This window comes from Bos taurus, chromosome 4, assembly GCF_002263795.3.
Source record: "Bos taurus isolate L1 Dominette 01449 registration number 42190680 breed Hereford chromosome 4, ARS-UCD2.0, whole genome shotgun sequence".
Lineage (NCBI taxonomy): Eukaryota > Metazoa > Chordata > Mammalia > Artiodactyla > Bovidae > Bos > Bos taurus.
The window spans coordinates 118,990,628-119,007,261 of NC_037331.1; the positions used below are offsets into that span (position 1 = coordinate 118,990,628).

Consider the following 16,634-nt stretch of genomic DNA (forward strand, 5'->3'; position numbering starts at 1 on the left):
GAGAGGGTTATTTCCCTACAAAACATACTTTCCACTTTTGTCATAATTTTCAATATATGTACAACAATTAAGGCATATCAAGATAGACTCTGCTAAGCCCTTGAGTACATCTGTGACACACACGAGTGGATTTGATACATATTTATTTCCTGTATCTGTCTTTGCCCTTACTTGACCACTGTTACCATCTACGGCCCATTTACCCGGCACCCCTCCCTCCACCGGCCTGCCCATCTTCATGGCCAGAGGAAGACACTGCTCCGTGTTCGCGGGTCCCCAGAGTGCCCCAGCGTGTGAAGCAGGAGGAAGTGGCGCCCCACAGCCACCTAGAGGCCGGAGAACCGAGACCCGGGGCGCGGTGGCTGGCTGAAGATCCCAAGCGAGGAAGAGCCTTCTTCAGCCCAGGCCTCCCCCTGCACCCCGACAACCCACAGCCAGGCACCCCTGTTCCACTCCCTCCTGCCTCTCTGACGGGGACCCCCTCATGGAGGGACCCTGGATGGGTTCAGGAGACCCGAAGGCCAATCCGAGGGGACCCCCAATCCCTGAGGACAAATGTCCTGACGGCTCTGCGCCTCACCAGCTCCTCTGATGTCGAGGCCCTGGAGGGTTTCTTGAGCTCAAACGCAAGGAACTGCCACTGCCGGCACGAGGCCGGTCACTTTTCCCCTGGAACGCCCCTGCCGGGAGCCGGCATATTGCATATTGAGTGCATATTGCATATTACATATTGAGTGCAGCACTTTACACAGCATCATCTTTCAGCATCTGGAATAGCTCAACTGGAATTCTATCACTGCCGGGAGCAAGTGTGAGGAACTCCGCCCATGACAAAGGTCATGAGGAAGGAGGCTCGGCATACGCAAAGGCGGGATCGAGCCTCAGGAGTCCCCCTGGAAATTCTCGAGCATCTACCCCCAAAACCAGAGTCTGCCTACTTTCTGCTTTGTGCTTTCACCTACACCTCTGACTTTACGGGGGGCTGTCCCCCACTACCTCTGTCTGAAAAAAGAGTTAGCTTACAGCTCCAGTTAATAATTCCTGGGTGTAACAGTGTTTCAACCTACACACTCCTTTGGAAATCCTCTAGCCTGCCTGAATAGGTTTTTCCAGCCACATGTGGTTGTTCAGAGCCTCCCAACTGTGAGAGGCAGGAGATGTTCTAAACTGTCTAAACACAGATTCCTTTGAGTAGTTAAAAGATTGATTAGAAATTGTATTGGTGAAGGGTTTTTTCACTTATTGGGCCAATGTTTGCTGCTAAGTCTCCATACTCCTTACCTACTGTGTCTCTGGCAGTGTATTGATTGATATAATGGGTGTATAGAAATGTAAGCAGTTGCCTCAATGTTTGTAACCTTGGACCCTTGAGTTAATTCTTTTCTTGATTGAGCCCACCTCACCTTTGCCCTATAGCAATGCAGCTTTGTCCAGTGCTTTTTGGAGGCTGGCGCCTGACTTTAGAATAATCACCTTTAGAGAAATATAAGTTCCTTAAAATGTTAACAGGCCTCCTGGCCAGAAGATGATGTAATTCACCTGAACCTTTGCATATGATAAGTTTAAAAGCCTGGCTTTGATTAGGACCAGGAGCTGCTGTCCTTGCATGACTCCACCCCTGCCCCCATTATCCTCTATGCACAACTTAAGGTATAAAAACTACTTCGGAAAATAAAGTGCGGGCCTTGTTCACGGAAACTTGGTCTCCCCATGTCGTTCTTTCTCTCACCTTCTGGCTGAATTATTCAGCCTCTTTTCTCCACTGAATTTCCTCACTGAGCTATCCTTATTTCAGCCTCTTTTGTTCACTGAATTTTCCTACTGAGTTATCCTTATTCTATTACTCTTTATATCTTTGATAAATATTTAAATAAATAGGTCACCTATGCCATCTCTCCTTCGAATACCCTGGATCAGCCGGGGCTGGACCCCGGCACGCCCCTTCCCCCATCCCCCATTTGTAGTCCCCCACCCTCATTAAACACATTTATTCACAACCCTTGGACCTCTCTTCCCAAGGAGCTGTCCCTGCCCCAGACACAAGCTTCCTCAGAGGGCCTGGGTGCAGGCGTGCCCCGGACCCATGTCCTAGGGACCCACCGTCACCCCCATGTCCACCTGGGCGGGTGAAGAGCACACCCACCCGTGAGGCCAGGCCCGAGTCCAGGCTCAGAGGCTCAGCCCAGGGCTAATGTGCACAGCTCCCACGCCCCGCGCCTCCAGGAGCCTCGGCGGAGAATCAGGGACTCACACTGGAGCTGCTGGTTGACCCCGGGTGAACCCAGATGGCCCCGCAGAGGGAGCCTTGGGGCCCTGTGGGGGGAGCCCTGGGGACTGCAGAGGGATGACAGCCTGGCCCTGGCCCATGTGGTGGGGCTGCATTTCCTTGAAAACACTTGCGTAAGCCCCACGTGACCACAGCTCTAAAACACTCGTGGTCTGCAGTGTGTCAACCGGCAGCAGCTACACGGGTCTGACGTATCAATATTTGGTCACGAAGGCGGCAGTGCCCAGGGCCGCAGAGGCTCTCGGGACGTCGTTGCTTTCCCGCAGGGGCTCTGCTCGGCCGCCGCCTCACAGCCAGACCTCCCCGGGGCGGGAGTGTCCACAGGGAGGCCAGGTCCTCGGAAGTGAGCGAGATGGAGAAGGTGCGTGTGTCTCCTGGGACTGCACGCCGACTGGGCTCCTGTGGATGCAATGTCTGCGCTTGTGGGAACGTGAAGGCTCTGTCGCCCACATCCCTGCTGCCTCCCTGTGTTTAGAGGCTTCTTTGGACAAAAGGCAGACCAGCTCCCTGCCCACAAGTCGGGATGCTGACCCTCTCCCCGGGAGGTGCAGGCACAGCCCTGCCCTCTCTCCTGCTGGACCAGGGCCAGGAGCGGAGGAACCAGGACTCTGGGGGGCTGAGTGGCCTGCTGCAAGAGGGGCTCTCTAGACTCTGAGGTGAGAACATCAGCGCCTACAGCACCAGGACACGGCCCCAAGTGCCTCCAGGCGGTGGGCCTGGTTCCAGCTCTCCAGGTGGGTCTCTGGGCTGACCGATACTTTTCAGAATGGACTCGGCGACTCACACCAGGCTCTTCTGCCGATTGCAAGAATTCTGAATGCTGCAAGATGCTGGGGGCGCTCGAAGGACAGGGTCTCCAGAGGGTTGTTGCTGTTCCGTTGCTAAGTCGTGTCCGACCCTTCGTGAGCCTGTGGACTGCAGCCCGCCCGGCTCCCTCGCCCTCCACCGTCTCCTGGAGTTCTCCAGAGGGTGACGCGCAACAAAAAGGCGGGTCCAGGAGAGAAACCGAGATGCTGAGGAGGGCGTGCAAGCTTGGGGCCTGAGCGGAAGCAGCAGGGGTCAGGTGACTCTTCTCCGCTCCCAGTCTCCCAGATACACAAGCAACAGACACTTAGAGAACCGCAGTTAAACAGGGGCTACACTGCTCGTCCGGAGAAGGAAATGGCAACCCACTCCAGTGTTCTTGCCTGGAGAATCCCAGGGACGGCGGAGCCTGGTGGGCTGCTGTCTCTGGGGTCGCACAGAGTCGGACACGACTGGAGCGACTTAGCAGCAGCAGCAGCAGCAGCAGCACACGGCTCGTGCCCCTGTTCACAGGGGCCTGGGCGTCTGCCGGGGTGAAAGCACCTACTCTAACACTGAACCCGCCGCCCGGGGGCAACTTCACGGGCATCTCAATGGTCATCAATGAACCAAAAACGCAAATAGTTTTCAAAATGTGTATGGCTAATTCCACATAATCTCCCTTCTACATATGACTAAGGGCTCTTTACAGGCTGTTGTTAGGTTAGCCTTGGTGAACTAACCTCAGTGGATGACTGGACTTTTACCACTGACTCTGAGTCTGTGCTTGGCAACCCGCCAGGGCTTCTACTGTATACAGCCTGCCCTCTGTACCTGTGGGTTCCACATTTGCAGATTTAACCAACCGAGGATCAAAAATGCCTGAAAAAAAAAATTCCAGAAATTTCCAAAAAGCTAACTTGAATTTGCTGTGCATGAGTAGCTAGTGACCTAGGGCTTACACTGTATTAGGTGTTACAAGTGAGCTGGAGGGGATTTCAGGTGTGTGTGAGGACACGCCTAGGTTGTTCACAAGCACTACCCCATCTATACCAGGCATGTGGGACCTGTGGACTGTGGAATCAGCCAGGGGTGGAACCAGCCCCCCGGGATGCCGACGGCCACCTGTAGAAATGGTGCCTACGTGAGGAACGCCACCAGCGCCACTGCCGGACACTGGTTAGACGGCCCTGGTTCTCTGCTGCTTCTTGCTATTTGATACGTGTCAGATTTACAGAAAAGTTGTAAGCATATCATGCTAGAATGCTGAAAGCCCTTCACCCAGATCCCTCCAATATTTTATCCCACTGTATCCCTCTTGCCAACTCTACATTTATATTTTACTATCCTCAGCCAACTGAGAGGCAGACACGATATCCCTTCAGCCTAAAAACTTGGGTGTGTATTTTCCAAAAGCAAAGGCATTCTCCCACATAATCACAGCACAGTTATCAAGATCAGGAAATTGATACGGTACCAATAGCTAATCAATAGAATTTATTCGGGTTTGTCCAGCTATCCCAGTAACATTTTTTATGACGAGATAAAGCCTAGATCACGCATCACATCAGGTGGTCCTGTCTCTTTAACCACCCCCAATTAAGAACAAGTTCTCCGGGTTTCCTCGTCTCTCACAACGTTAGCGTTTTTACCGTGTGCTCGTCAGCTACTTTACACTGTGTCCCGCGATTCAGGTTTGTGTGAGAGGCAGGCTTTGCATTTCAGCAAGAGCACTGTGGAAGGGCATGCGTCAAGGGGCAGGGGTGTTGCATGCCCCCCAGCACTTTGGGTGCCGTGCTAGGGTCTTGTCAGCCAGATGTCCCCATGGAAACGTCACCACATTCCCGCTGCAGCTAATTCCTGTGATGAGTCCATCCTGTTATCCCTCAGAATGGTACCCAGTCATCTTCACAGGCATCGATGATACTGGTCTGAATCATATACCATCAAGATGTATTTGATTTTACTGTAAAGAATATCAATTTTTAAGCACCAAAGGAGATTTTAAGCATTAATGTGATCGAGGGTGAATGTGGGATCGTTCCTTCCATGGAATAACGAGGGAGGAGGGTCTGAGCAGACAAGCCGTCTGCACCTCAGTCTTCGCTGCCGTCGTCGGCACGGGACAGATGGACAGACGTCTGCCTGCCATCTCCGCAGGCTTCCCTCCCCCTGTCCTCCGCCCCACCACACAGCCTCCCTTGGTCCATGGCCTCTTCCCGGGAGAGCAGATGAGCGCAGGACCCCTCCGGCTGCACTGTAGGGTCATATCGCTCTCCTGCCCCCTCGTCCCGAGCCCCGCTCTGCCCCTGGGTCACTGAGAACCCGCCACTTCCTGCTGCCCATTCCTGCAGAGGTGGGTCTCCACCTGCTGATGCCGCCCTTGGTGGAAGAGCATCCTGCGGCATTTGGAGAGTCAGAGTCCAAGCGTGCAGATTCTCTCGTGCTGAGCTGAAGCGAAAATGCCTTTATGTCGCCCTACTTGGGAGGATGTTTTTGATGGATGTGGAACTCAGGCTGACTTTTTATCCCCCTCGCAGAACTTTTAAGATGTTAAGCTGTCTCCTGGCGTCTACTGTTTCCAGAGTGAAGTCACCTGTCAGCCTTGTCACCCTCTTCAGAAAGCAACGTGCCTCTGTTCCTGGTTTTTAAGATTTTCTGGCTTTGACATCTGAGCAGTTGGAGTGTGCCGTTCTTAGCTTGGCTCTGTTTTCACCGATTCTTCGCGGAGTTCACGGAGCTGCTTTTTCACAGGTCTGGGGGGCGTGCGTATTGCTCTTTCTCTGTGTGCTGTTCCGGCTCTTCTTCTTCCGGGATTCCTCCTACGGGCGTGTTAGACGACTTGATGTCCTACACGTCACCTCGGCTCTGGGCACTGTTTTCACCGTGCCCCTCTGCTCTTCAGAGCGCACGTTTTCCATTGGTCTATCTTCACGCTTGCCAGTCCTTTATTCTGGTCTCAGATCCGCAGGTCAGCCCATCCAGTCACTGTTTAGACTTTTTCATGTAGTTTTCTGAAATTGCTGTGTGGTGTTCTGTACGGGCCTCCGGTTTCTGCTGAGTTTCTCCACGTCTCCAGTCACCATAAGCAAATTTTGGTTTAAGTTTTTGTGCGTATTTGTGATGGTTGCTTTAAAGCCCCTGCCTGTCCACCTCAGGTTTGTGTCTACTGACCACGCTCTTCTCTCATCACCGGTCACGTCCTGCTTTGCCGCAGTTTAGTAATTACTGATTGCACGCTGGACACTGGACAGACATCATGGGACTGTAGTTACACCTCATGAGCCGCTTTGGAAATAACTGTGAGTTACTGTGTCACATCTGTTAGTAGAGGTTTCCTCTCTGCAGAGCTGTTTAGTGATCCCCGGAACATGCACCAGCGGTGTTCTGACATGTACACTTTGCAATCCCGAAGTGAACTAATCATGTATCTATTACTACAGTGAATACAAACACATTCACTTTAACTTATGACCACAAATTCTTGTTCGAGGATGCTTGATACTACACTGAGTGTTACTACTACCATGACACTGTTACGGGGAAGTCTGAGAAGGTGTTTTGCCTCAAGTTATTTAAAAACAAAGAGAGCCTGCGATTCACTGGGCTGAGCTCTCTTGTGCTGCTGGGGAGATCACACCGAGATCCTAGGCTCTGTGGCCACAGCCGCCTGCACATGTCGACCCAGCTGCAGCCTCTGGAGCTGGGCCCTGGCCCTGCCCTGCACACCCGCTCACTCCACCAGATCCTGCTGAGCTTCTGCTAATCACTCTCTGGTGGCCCCCCTTCTCCTCCCGCCTTCTGGTCACCAGGAAGGTGCCCTGCCTTCCTGGATCGTCACACAGACTCCTTACTGCCCCAACATCAGCGGTTCTCACTCCCAGCACCTCTTCTGCTCTGAAGCCAGAGTGGGAGCCCTAAGTCACAGGTCTGATCACACAAGACCCTGCACATGGCTCATCAAAGGCCTCCCACTCCCTTCTGAGAATTCCCGAGTCCTCGGGAGCATCAGAAGCGCTTTCCTGATGGACGAGCCTCGCAGGCTCATCCCCACCGTGATCCTGCCCTCCCATCAGCCCACCACGAGCCAGGGCTGCCCCTTCCCGATAGACCAGGAGGGGGACCTGGGAGGCCGCTCGCCACACACCGAGGCGAGGCACGGCCCGGACCCCGTCTGGCCCGCACCACACATCGGCGTGGCCGGTGTGAGGCTCCCCACCGCAGCACCACACGTCGGCGTGGCCGGTGTGAGGCTTCCCACCGCAGCACCACACGTCGGCGTGGCTGGTGTGAGGCTCCCCACTGCAGCACCCGGAACGGCACAGGTCTAGGTCTCGTCCAAGTCAAATATTCACGTGCTATTCAAGACCAAAGGCGCAACACCTTCCCGATCCACTGAACACGGTCACTGTGTCATGAAGACAACCGCACCCTGGGGGCCTCAGCACTTATGCAGAACAACCTGACGTCTAATAGTGAGACTGAGAGTTTTAAAACCTACTGGTTTGGCCCACAAGGAGCAACATCCCTGTCATGATGGTCACCCGGGCACTAAAGCAAATGAGCCGGGTCCACAGGCCCACAAGAGACCCCCTGCACAGCCAGGAGCCACAGGCTGCACACTAAATCACCTGGGATCAAGAGACGCAGTTAAAGTCCTCAGTCACACCGGCAGCACCCCCACGTGCTCAGCCGCCTCACCGACACCGCCTCCTCGACAGCAAATCCACGTCCCCGTCATCCTGGGACTGCCTGGGGACCGGCCACTGAGTCTTGCAAGTGCGTGAGTCTGGGCGGAGCTTGCCAACAGGTAGACGCCTCTCTGAGGGGAGGTCACGCCGGCAGAACCAGCCCCCGGCCTGGCCTCTGTGCCTGTCGTTAGAAGGGAGAGCTCATGGCCTCATGGGTCCTGCTGCCTGGCTCCCTCTGAACCCACGGGATGGCCTGAGCAAGACCCAAGGTGGGGCCCCAAACCTCTGGGGCTCCATGGGTCATCAGCCCCCTGACCTCAGGGAAGTGTGGACTGGCTACCGTGTATACAGCCCCAGATCTGTGAGGTCAGGAGACATCCACTGACCCGGCGGCCACAGCAGGTGAGTCCCGCTGCTGGAACTACACTCTTTATAAGCAGAGTTTTCTGTGGCTGACACATGCGCACACGCCCACCACTCACGCTCACACAGCAGGGACCACAGACGAGGTCGGCTGTGACCAGGCAGGCGGGGGAACTTGTGAAGCCAGGGTCAGCCCACGGTGGGGTGAGTGGGCAGGGAGGAGGCGGCCCCTCTGCCCAGCTGTGCAGGCCTGGCAGGAAGGCGAGAAGCTTTAAACAGGAAGAAACCTGCGAGACCGGCTGGGGAGCTCTTCCCAGGGGAGTGAATCGAGCCAGCCTGTGCTGAAGACCTCCAGCACATGCCCTTCAGGGGGCTGTCTCCCTGAAGGGACGTGTCTCCTTTACCCAGAACGTCCCACAAGTGCGTGAGCGTCAGTGATCTACGAGGCTTCTCTCGACCCAGACCCAGAAAGCTCAATGAGAGGCAGTGTCTGGCACGCTGGCCCCCAGGGCCCAGAACTGCAGGGACACCGGGACTGGCCCCCAGACCAGGCTCAGAGCAGCCTGAACAGCCACCGACCGAGGGCCCAGGATGCAGAAGAGCCTCATTGGTTCTAGAAGGTTCTGAATTCCTGTTTCAGAGGTCCATTCTGTGTGTAAGTTCCAGTGTGAGCCTGGTTGTTGGTATTCAGTTGCTAAGTCGTGTCCGGCTCTATGCGACCCCACGGAATGCAGAATGCCAGCCCTCCCTGTCCTTCACTATCTCCCGGAGTTTGCTCAAGCTCGTGTCCATTGATTCCATGCTGCCATCCAACCATCTCATCCTCTGTCACCCTCTTCTTCTGCCTTCAATCTTTCCCAGCATCAAAGGAGTCAGTTCTTCCCAGCAGGCGACCAAAGTATTAGGGTTTCAGCTTCAGCATCAGTCCTTCCAATGAATATTCAGGACTGATTTCTTTTAGGATGGACTGGTTGGATCTCCTTGCAGCCCAAGGGACTCTCAAGAATCTTCTCCAACACCATAGTTCAAAAGCATCAATTCTTCAGTGCTTAGCTTTCTTTATAGTCCAACTCTCACATGCATACATGGCTCCTGGAAAAACCAGTTATAACTAGATGGACCTTTGTCAGCAAATCTCTGCTTTTTAATATGCTGTCTAGGTTGGTCATAGCTTTCCTTCCAAGGAGTATGCGTCTTTTAATTTCATGGCTGCAGTCACCATCTGCAGTGACTTTGGAGCCTAAGAAAATAAAGTCTGCCACTGTTTTCATTGTTTCCCCATCTATTTCTCATAAAGTGATGGGATGCCATGATTTTAGTTTTTTGAATGTTGAGTTTTAAGCCAGCTTTTTCACTCTCCTCTTTCACTTTCATCAAGAGGCTCTTTAGTTCCTCTTCACTTCTGTCATTAGGGTGGTGTCATCTGCATATCTGAGGTTACTGATATTTCTCCTGGCAATCTTGATTCCAGCTTGTGCTTCATTCAGCCCAACATTTTGCATGACGTACTCTGCCTATAAGTTAAATAAGCAGGGTGACAATATACAGCCTTGACATATTCCTTTTCCTATTTGGAACCAGTCTGTTGTTCCATGTCCAGTTCTAACTGTTGCTTCCTGACCTGCATACAGATTTCTCAGGAGGCAGGTAAGGTGGTCTGGTAGTCTCATCTCTTTAAGAATTTTCCACAATTTGTTGTGATCCACACAGTCAAAGGCTTTAGCATAGTCAATGAAGCAGATTTTTTTCTGGAATTCTTTTATTTTCTCTATGATCCAGCAGATGTTGGCAATTTGATCTCTGGTTTCTCTGCCTTTTCTAAATCCAGCTTGTACATCTGAAAGTTCTCAGTTCACGCACTGTTGAAGCCTCAGTTGAAGGATCCTGAGCATCACCTTTCTGCTGTGTGAGAGGAGTGGAACTGTGCAGTAGTTTGAACATCCTTGGCACGGCCTTTCTTTGGGATTGGAATGAAAACTGACCTTTTCCAGTCCTGTAGCCACTGCTGAGTTTTCCAAAATTGCTGACATATTGAGTGCAGCACTCTGGAGGGCTGCTTTATTGAGAGTAAGCTTCCTAACCTGCTTCCTGCAAATGGAGCCGCTCCTGATGTCAGCCTGCCCTGCCCACCTCGCCTGTGGCCCCAGACGGCCGAGCAGGGACGGGAGGAGGACAGGTTGGAGGACCCCTGGTGCCATCACCACCTGCCGCCTCCTGCCTGGACCCGGCGCGTGGACAGAGCTCTCAGGGGCTGCCCAGCGACCTCCACGCTCTTGGAGGCGCCACCGTGATCTCTGAGCTCTTGGGTGCTCCCGTCAAGAAGATACATTGCCAAGCCACCGGCCTCTGTCATATGGTGGCTGAGCTGCCCGGCCCTGAGCTGCTGGGGAAGAACCAGCCAGAACCAGGCTTCAGAGGGCTCCCCACAGCCCAGGGCTGTGACCGAGGCTGTGGCGAGTGTGGCGCAGGATGCCTGTCAGCAGAGTAGAGAGCGAGGTGGGGGCTGATCCCCGGGGCCCCTGAGTGGGTTGAGCCCCCTGTTCTGCCCCAGGTCAACCTGGCACATCGGCAGGCACCATTCCATGTGATCTGTGTGTTGTGGTCACTGCGTCCGCAGTTAGGAAGAGCAACCAGAAAAGGCTATGACTGCAGACAGGCTGTGTCCCCTCCTGACCTCGGCCCTGACCACACCCGCCGTCCCCTGCTCCCGGGGCACAAGCTAACAGGGCCCAGGGCGGGGTGCAGCCCCCAGGGCGAGGAGAACCAGGACACGCTCCCCGCTGGAGCTGGCCATGGTCTTCTGAGCCCGGGGATGGAGCCAGGGGAAGATGAGAGAAGTCGCTCAGCCGTTTCTCAGAACCAGAGACCGAAGGGTTAGCTCCTCCCAACCTCACTTGAGGAAAAGTGGAGAAAAAATCGTCAAATTTTTGCTCTTGTAAAATAACCAAACCAGCTTTCTGAAGTCTCATCGGCCGGCTAATGCCTCATGAGAGCTTTTATAGATCTTTCTGCTAAGAAGACACTAAACAAAAAAAAGTAAGATCCTGCTAGTCCTTGGAGAGAAAGGTTTCCATGTCTGGGAAATTCAGCTGGGACACCTCGCTTGTGCGCTGAGTGAGGTCACAGGGGCCAGAAACACTGTAAATCACTTTTTCCACACTGCTTCACATGTGCCTATCCCTGTCCCAAGGCCAGGATGCTGCACGTCACCACAGTGACACGTCTGTACACAAATGAAAAGCTTCTAAGTCCTAACGTGTGACCCAGATGCACAGCCAGCAGCGGAGGGCGTGCCCATGAGGAGTGGACATGGTCTCCCCGGGCACAGCGCCCCCCGCCCCACCAGCGCTGGTTCCTGCTGCTGAGCGGACACCAAGCCTGACCATGAGCTGCGGGCACGGCCGTGCATTAAACACTTGAAAGTTTGTTGCTTTCACAAAAACAGACCCTGAATAAGGACGTGGGAATGTGTAACTGTCTGGGAGGTGATTCCAGGAAAGAGCTGAGACGGTGAGACCAGGAGGGGAGGAGGGCGGTGAAGGTGAGTGAGTGCCCGGAAGGGGAGGGTCTGGGGGACGTGGAATGTGAAGCAGGTATGGATCCATCAGGTCCACCCTCACCCCTGAAGGTCTCCAAGGAATAGTCTCCGAGCAGCCTTGACCCACCGTGGACTTGGACCAAACGTGCTTGTTCCGCTGGAGGGAGGCAGGGCTTAGGGCCCCACGCTGCCCGCAGACAGATAGGGGCTGCCTGGGGGCCCTGGGGGGCAGGGGGATCCGGCAGGGCTGCAGGGGGGTCCCGGGGGTGGGGGGTGGGCAGGGATGCAGGGGGGCCTGGCTGACGAACATGCCATGCCCAGAGGTGGGTGGCTGTGAGAGAGGAGAGAGTACCACCAGGCACCACCCAACTGTTCCCTTTGAAGGGGCTGGTTTATGCCGTGTGAATAGAATCTCAGGTTTTAAGGTGCCATCAGTTTAGCGGTGTCGTCCTTATTTGCTTCCCATTTATTCACAGCTGTGGCTTCCGGGTGTGTTGAGAGCGTGCACGGCGCTGGGCTCTAGTCTACGGTCCCGCCAGCTGCAGGCCTTCTGGCAGCACTAGCCAGCGTGGTGACCGCACCGAGTGACCTCAGAGTGACCTCACTGAGTGATTTCAGAGTAAGTACAAGGAGTGACCACAGAGTGACCTCAGAGTGACCTCACAGAATGACCACACTGAGTGACCTCACTGAGTGACCATGAGGAGTGACCTCAGAGTGACCATAAGGAGTGTCCTCACAGAGTGACCACACTGGGTGATCATGCGGAGTGACCTCACAGAGGGACCTCAGGGTGACCACAAGGATTGACCTCACAGAGTGACCACACAGAGTGACCACACTGAGTGACCTCAATGAGTGACCATGAGGAGTGACCTCAGAGTACGAGGAGTGACCTCAGAGTGACCAGAAGGAGTGACCTCACAGAGTGACCTCAGAGTGACCACTAGGAGTTACCTTACAGAGTGACCACGAGGAGTGACCTCACAGAGTGACCACGAGCAGTGACCTCCCTGAGTGGCCATGCAGAGTGACCACACTGGTGGCCCAGGCAGGGCCACGCCATGCCCTCCAGCCGCCCCTCCAGCTCAGAGAGCAGCAGCCCCTCCCCGTCTCTGAACCGGTTCATTCACTGTGTGAGGAGGTTCTGGAAGGGCCGTCCTCACACACGCCCCGCCCCCCGGACAAGCTTTGCTGCCGGCACCGTCCCAGGACGGGCCAGGCCTCAGGCTCCCCGTGACGCCTGCGGCAGGGCCGAGGGACAGAGGTGCTGGGCAGCCCCGTTCACACACCCGTCCCCAAGCGGCAGTCGCTGGATCTCCTGCCCTCGGGACCGTCACTGCTGGTGAAAGATCACTGGCTCTGCCGCCCCCAAAGACACGCAGGCCCTTCTCAGAAATGCACCCTCATGCCAGGGGGGGCTCGGGAAACCTGGAGGCCAAGTCCTATTTCTCCAGTTCCTGCAAATCATGTTCCTTTGACCAGTTTTCTTCACTAGGAGTCAACATACTTGGAAGCTAGAGACGGGGGAAGAGGGTTATGTGCAAAATAATCGGTTTCTCTCCTAAAGATGTTTCCTGACAGCCTGTGAAGTCCTACATGTGAGCACAGGACGATGACTGGCCCGCTTCCTACAGCTACGTGGGGCGTGTGGCACGTTCGACGGGTTTCTGCCGAGATGGGGCCCATGTCCACACTCCCGGAGCCCACTGCCCGAGGTCCATGCCCCCGCACCACCCTCAGCCGCCGGCTGCAGAGGAGAAACAGGCAAAAGCTCTGATCTCACGGAGGTGCCATCCTAGCATGGGAGGCCGACAATAATATCAACGACAAATTCGCGATGGATGTGAGGGAAGTGGTCAGGGGAGGGGGCGCCACCCCGGGTCGGGCGTCCGGGGAGGCCCGGCTGAGACCGTGAGGCACGGGCCACGTGGGCCCTGGGGTGGGGGAGCCCACAAACATGTGGTCACCAGGGGAGGGGCCAGCAGGCGAGCCTAAGGAGGGCGCTGGGCTGGCTGTTTCCACAGCAACTGGGGAGGTAGAGAGGGTCCGAGAGGACGCGCGGAGGCTCTGCACGGACGTGACGGACGTGTGGCAGGCCCCTCCCCTCAGGCGGCGGCCTCAGAGCAGCGCCTGGGGCAGCCCAGATCTCGAGGTCCAGCCCCTCCGTGGGGTCCGCCATCACCATCGCCAACTGACCCTTCTGGGTGCCCCAGGCCCTGCTGTGGGGCCGGGGATCCGTCCTGGGCCTCCCCCTCGACGGGGCGCGGGCGCGAGCAAAAGGAGCATCAGAGTGTCTGAAGCCGCAGCTCCCCCGTGACACCACCCGGCGCTGCCACGTCTTCCTCGCAGGCGGCACTCGCCCACCTGCGCCCGAGCTCCGGCTCTCCCCCGCCAGCCCTGACCCATTCCAGGCCCGCAGGAGCGAGTGGTCCGGCCCCTGTCCACACCCGGCCCTCGGGAGGTCTGAGGGCTGCTGCACGCCACGCCGTGGTCGGGGGCCAGGCGGGAACGGGGCTCGCGGACGCAGGGCATCCCCAGAGAGGAGACCCGCAGAGGGACAGAGGGAGAGGGGCCTGGGCACACCGTGAGGGGGTGACCAGCAGCGACGCTGGGAAACGCGAGCGTCAGGGAGGAGAAAGCACGTGCGGATGTCTCCTCCTCTCTCTGAGCCAAACACGCTCCCCTTTGAAGATGCCTGCTCGCGGGAGCAGCTTGGCCCAGAGGACGAGCTTAAAAGGCAGTTCAAAGAGCTCGTAGTTTTTCAAAATGTCACATTAGTGGAGGTTCCAGCAACGGCGAACCAGTTTCAGGTTCTGCGCTAAAAAGTGAATGCTACGCATTTGATCTTAAATTGTTATTTCGCTCCTAATTGCCTGAAGGACCTTTAGATGGTGGGGGGCAGAGGGAGGCCAGTGGTGCTAGACTCAGAAGGTGAGGAGCCCTGGGGAGGGCAGGGGGGCTGTTGGTGTCCCCAGGGGCTGGTAGGTCACCCCATGGGGGTGGGGGTCACTCTCTGAGTCCCCGTGGAGACTCGGCCACTTCCTCCTGAATCTCTGGAACCAAGTCAGGTGATGGGGTTAAGTATCCCATATGCTTCCACAGTAATTATGTCCATTCCCAATAATCCGTCTTTCAAAATAAATAAGAATAATACATCAAAATAATAGATGTAAAATATAAAAACGGGTGCTTCTGGCATTCTCCTTGAACTTGACAAAGCTCGGCTTCTTTTGTTCCTTTCACACTCTGCCCAGGGATGGAGCTGAGTGCCGCTGGGTGGGCGTAAATAAGTCTCTTTTTTCTGTGAGAGGAACACTCCTCCGACCTATATTCCAGGAGTATCGATTCTCCGAGGCCACTCCTGGGCCCTGGAACAGCACACGCATACCTGAGTTTCAAGTGAAGCCTGGAATTTTCTGTCTCAATGTAGGCCTTCTCTGCCGATTAGGGCAATAAATATCTTGAATTTACGCCAGATCATAAGTACTTTGGGGGAGAAAAGCAATTCTAAGTGCTGTAGCCAAAGGAACCGTCATGTTTGTGATAGCTGAAATTCCCTGCTGCTGGAAACCCGTCACGGAGGCGAGACAGGCTCACGCCCTCCCTGCGGGGGGCTATTTCTAGATCTAATCAGTGGACAGGGAGGCCCTGCCAGCAATCTTCAAACCACAACTTCTCTGAAGGCAAAGCCTGGAAAGCATCGCAGCCGTCTCTGGTCCCTCAGGAAGGCAGCTCCCCCTCCCTGACCGCCGCCGGGTTCTGCACCCGCGGCTGCGTCTCGGCACCCCAGTTAGGGAGACAGGGTCCCCGGCTCGCATCCCTGCTTCGGACACTCCCCGTCCTGTTTTTAAGGGTCAGGGTGCAACTCAGAGGAGGGGACAGGAAGCGTAAGGTCGGCCTAACCCTAGCCCTGCGGCGCAGGGGCTGACCAAGGCCCTAGGGCGGCGCCGCCCCGCCCCCGCGCGTCCGGGGCGTCAGCACGCAGCATGTGGCTGCCTCTCGGCTCCCGAGACGCAGGCCAGAGGCTCCCAAGCATCACCTCCGAGAAAGCCCCCGAACCAGTGCCGCTGTGGGCCAACGAAAAGCGGCCTCTGCGTATCTCTAAGGAGACTCCGGTCAGCAGGGACCCGGGAAGACAGGGAGGAAACACGCGAATGGTGCCGAGCGCGTCCTCGGGTTCATCCCTGGGTCAGCCGCGGGGGCGCCGCGCGCCCGACACCACGAAGCGCCGGTGCCCTTTATACGACGCCCGATCCCTCCCGCACGCTGGCACCTGGCACGTGGCCACGGACGGCCACTCGGGGCAGCGCGGAGTCAGAGCAGCGGATCCGGGGCCCCCGCCGTGGGCACAGGTGACCGGGAAGAGGCGCGGCGGGCGGGGGGCAGCGATGGCTCCGAGCACAGCCTGGCTCACAGAGGGTCAGCGCGGTGCCCACGAGAGACTGTGCGTGAGCCGCAGAGACACGCTGATCCTCCATGTCGGTCAGCAGGGCTGGGACAGACGGGCCCTGGCTTGAGACGCACGGGGCAATCCTCGGGCAACTGCTGAACTGGGGAGCTGTGAGGCAGGACCGTGAGAACACTGGACCGTCGGGCCCTGCCGTCCTGGGCGCCAGCCTTCAGGAAACAAAGGAGTAAATAAAGTAGGAGACGCTGCAGCTCGGAGCCCGGAACGCCCACACGGGGCGGAGACCCCACGGACGCGGCCCACAGAGGTGGCCCAGGGTCCCGCTCACTCCTTTAGTTCTTCATAAAAATCTTACTTTCCCAGAGGATATGTTCTTTTTTTTTTTTTTTTTTTTATACAGAGCCTGCTGTCTTTTGGGTGCTAGGTCTGGCAGTTGGAATTAATCTGAGGGACTTATTCACTAGAAATTCACAAGAAGAGTTTGCTTATTGTCACAAAGAAAAGGGAGGACTTCAATTTGCATCCTGGCTAGAACTCCTGATCAGAGCCATTAACGCCTGC

The 16,634-nt window shown here is 55.9% G+C and overlaps 1 protein-coding gene across 5 annotated transcripts in view; it reads right to left on the minus strand.

Annotated features, from left to right (window-relative positions):
• Positions 1–16,634, minus strand: part of PTPRN2 (protein tyrosine phosphatase receptor type N2) — a 598,037-nt gene that overhangs the window by 258,581 nt on the left and 322,822 nt on the right. The window lies entirely within an intron of this gene.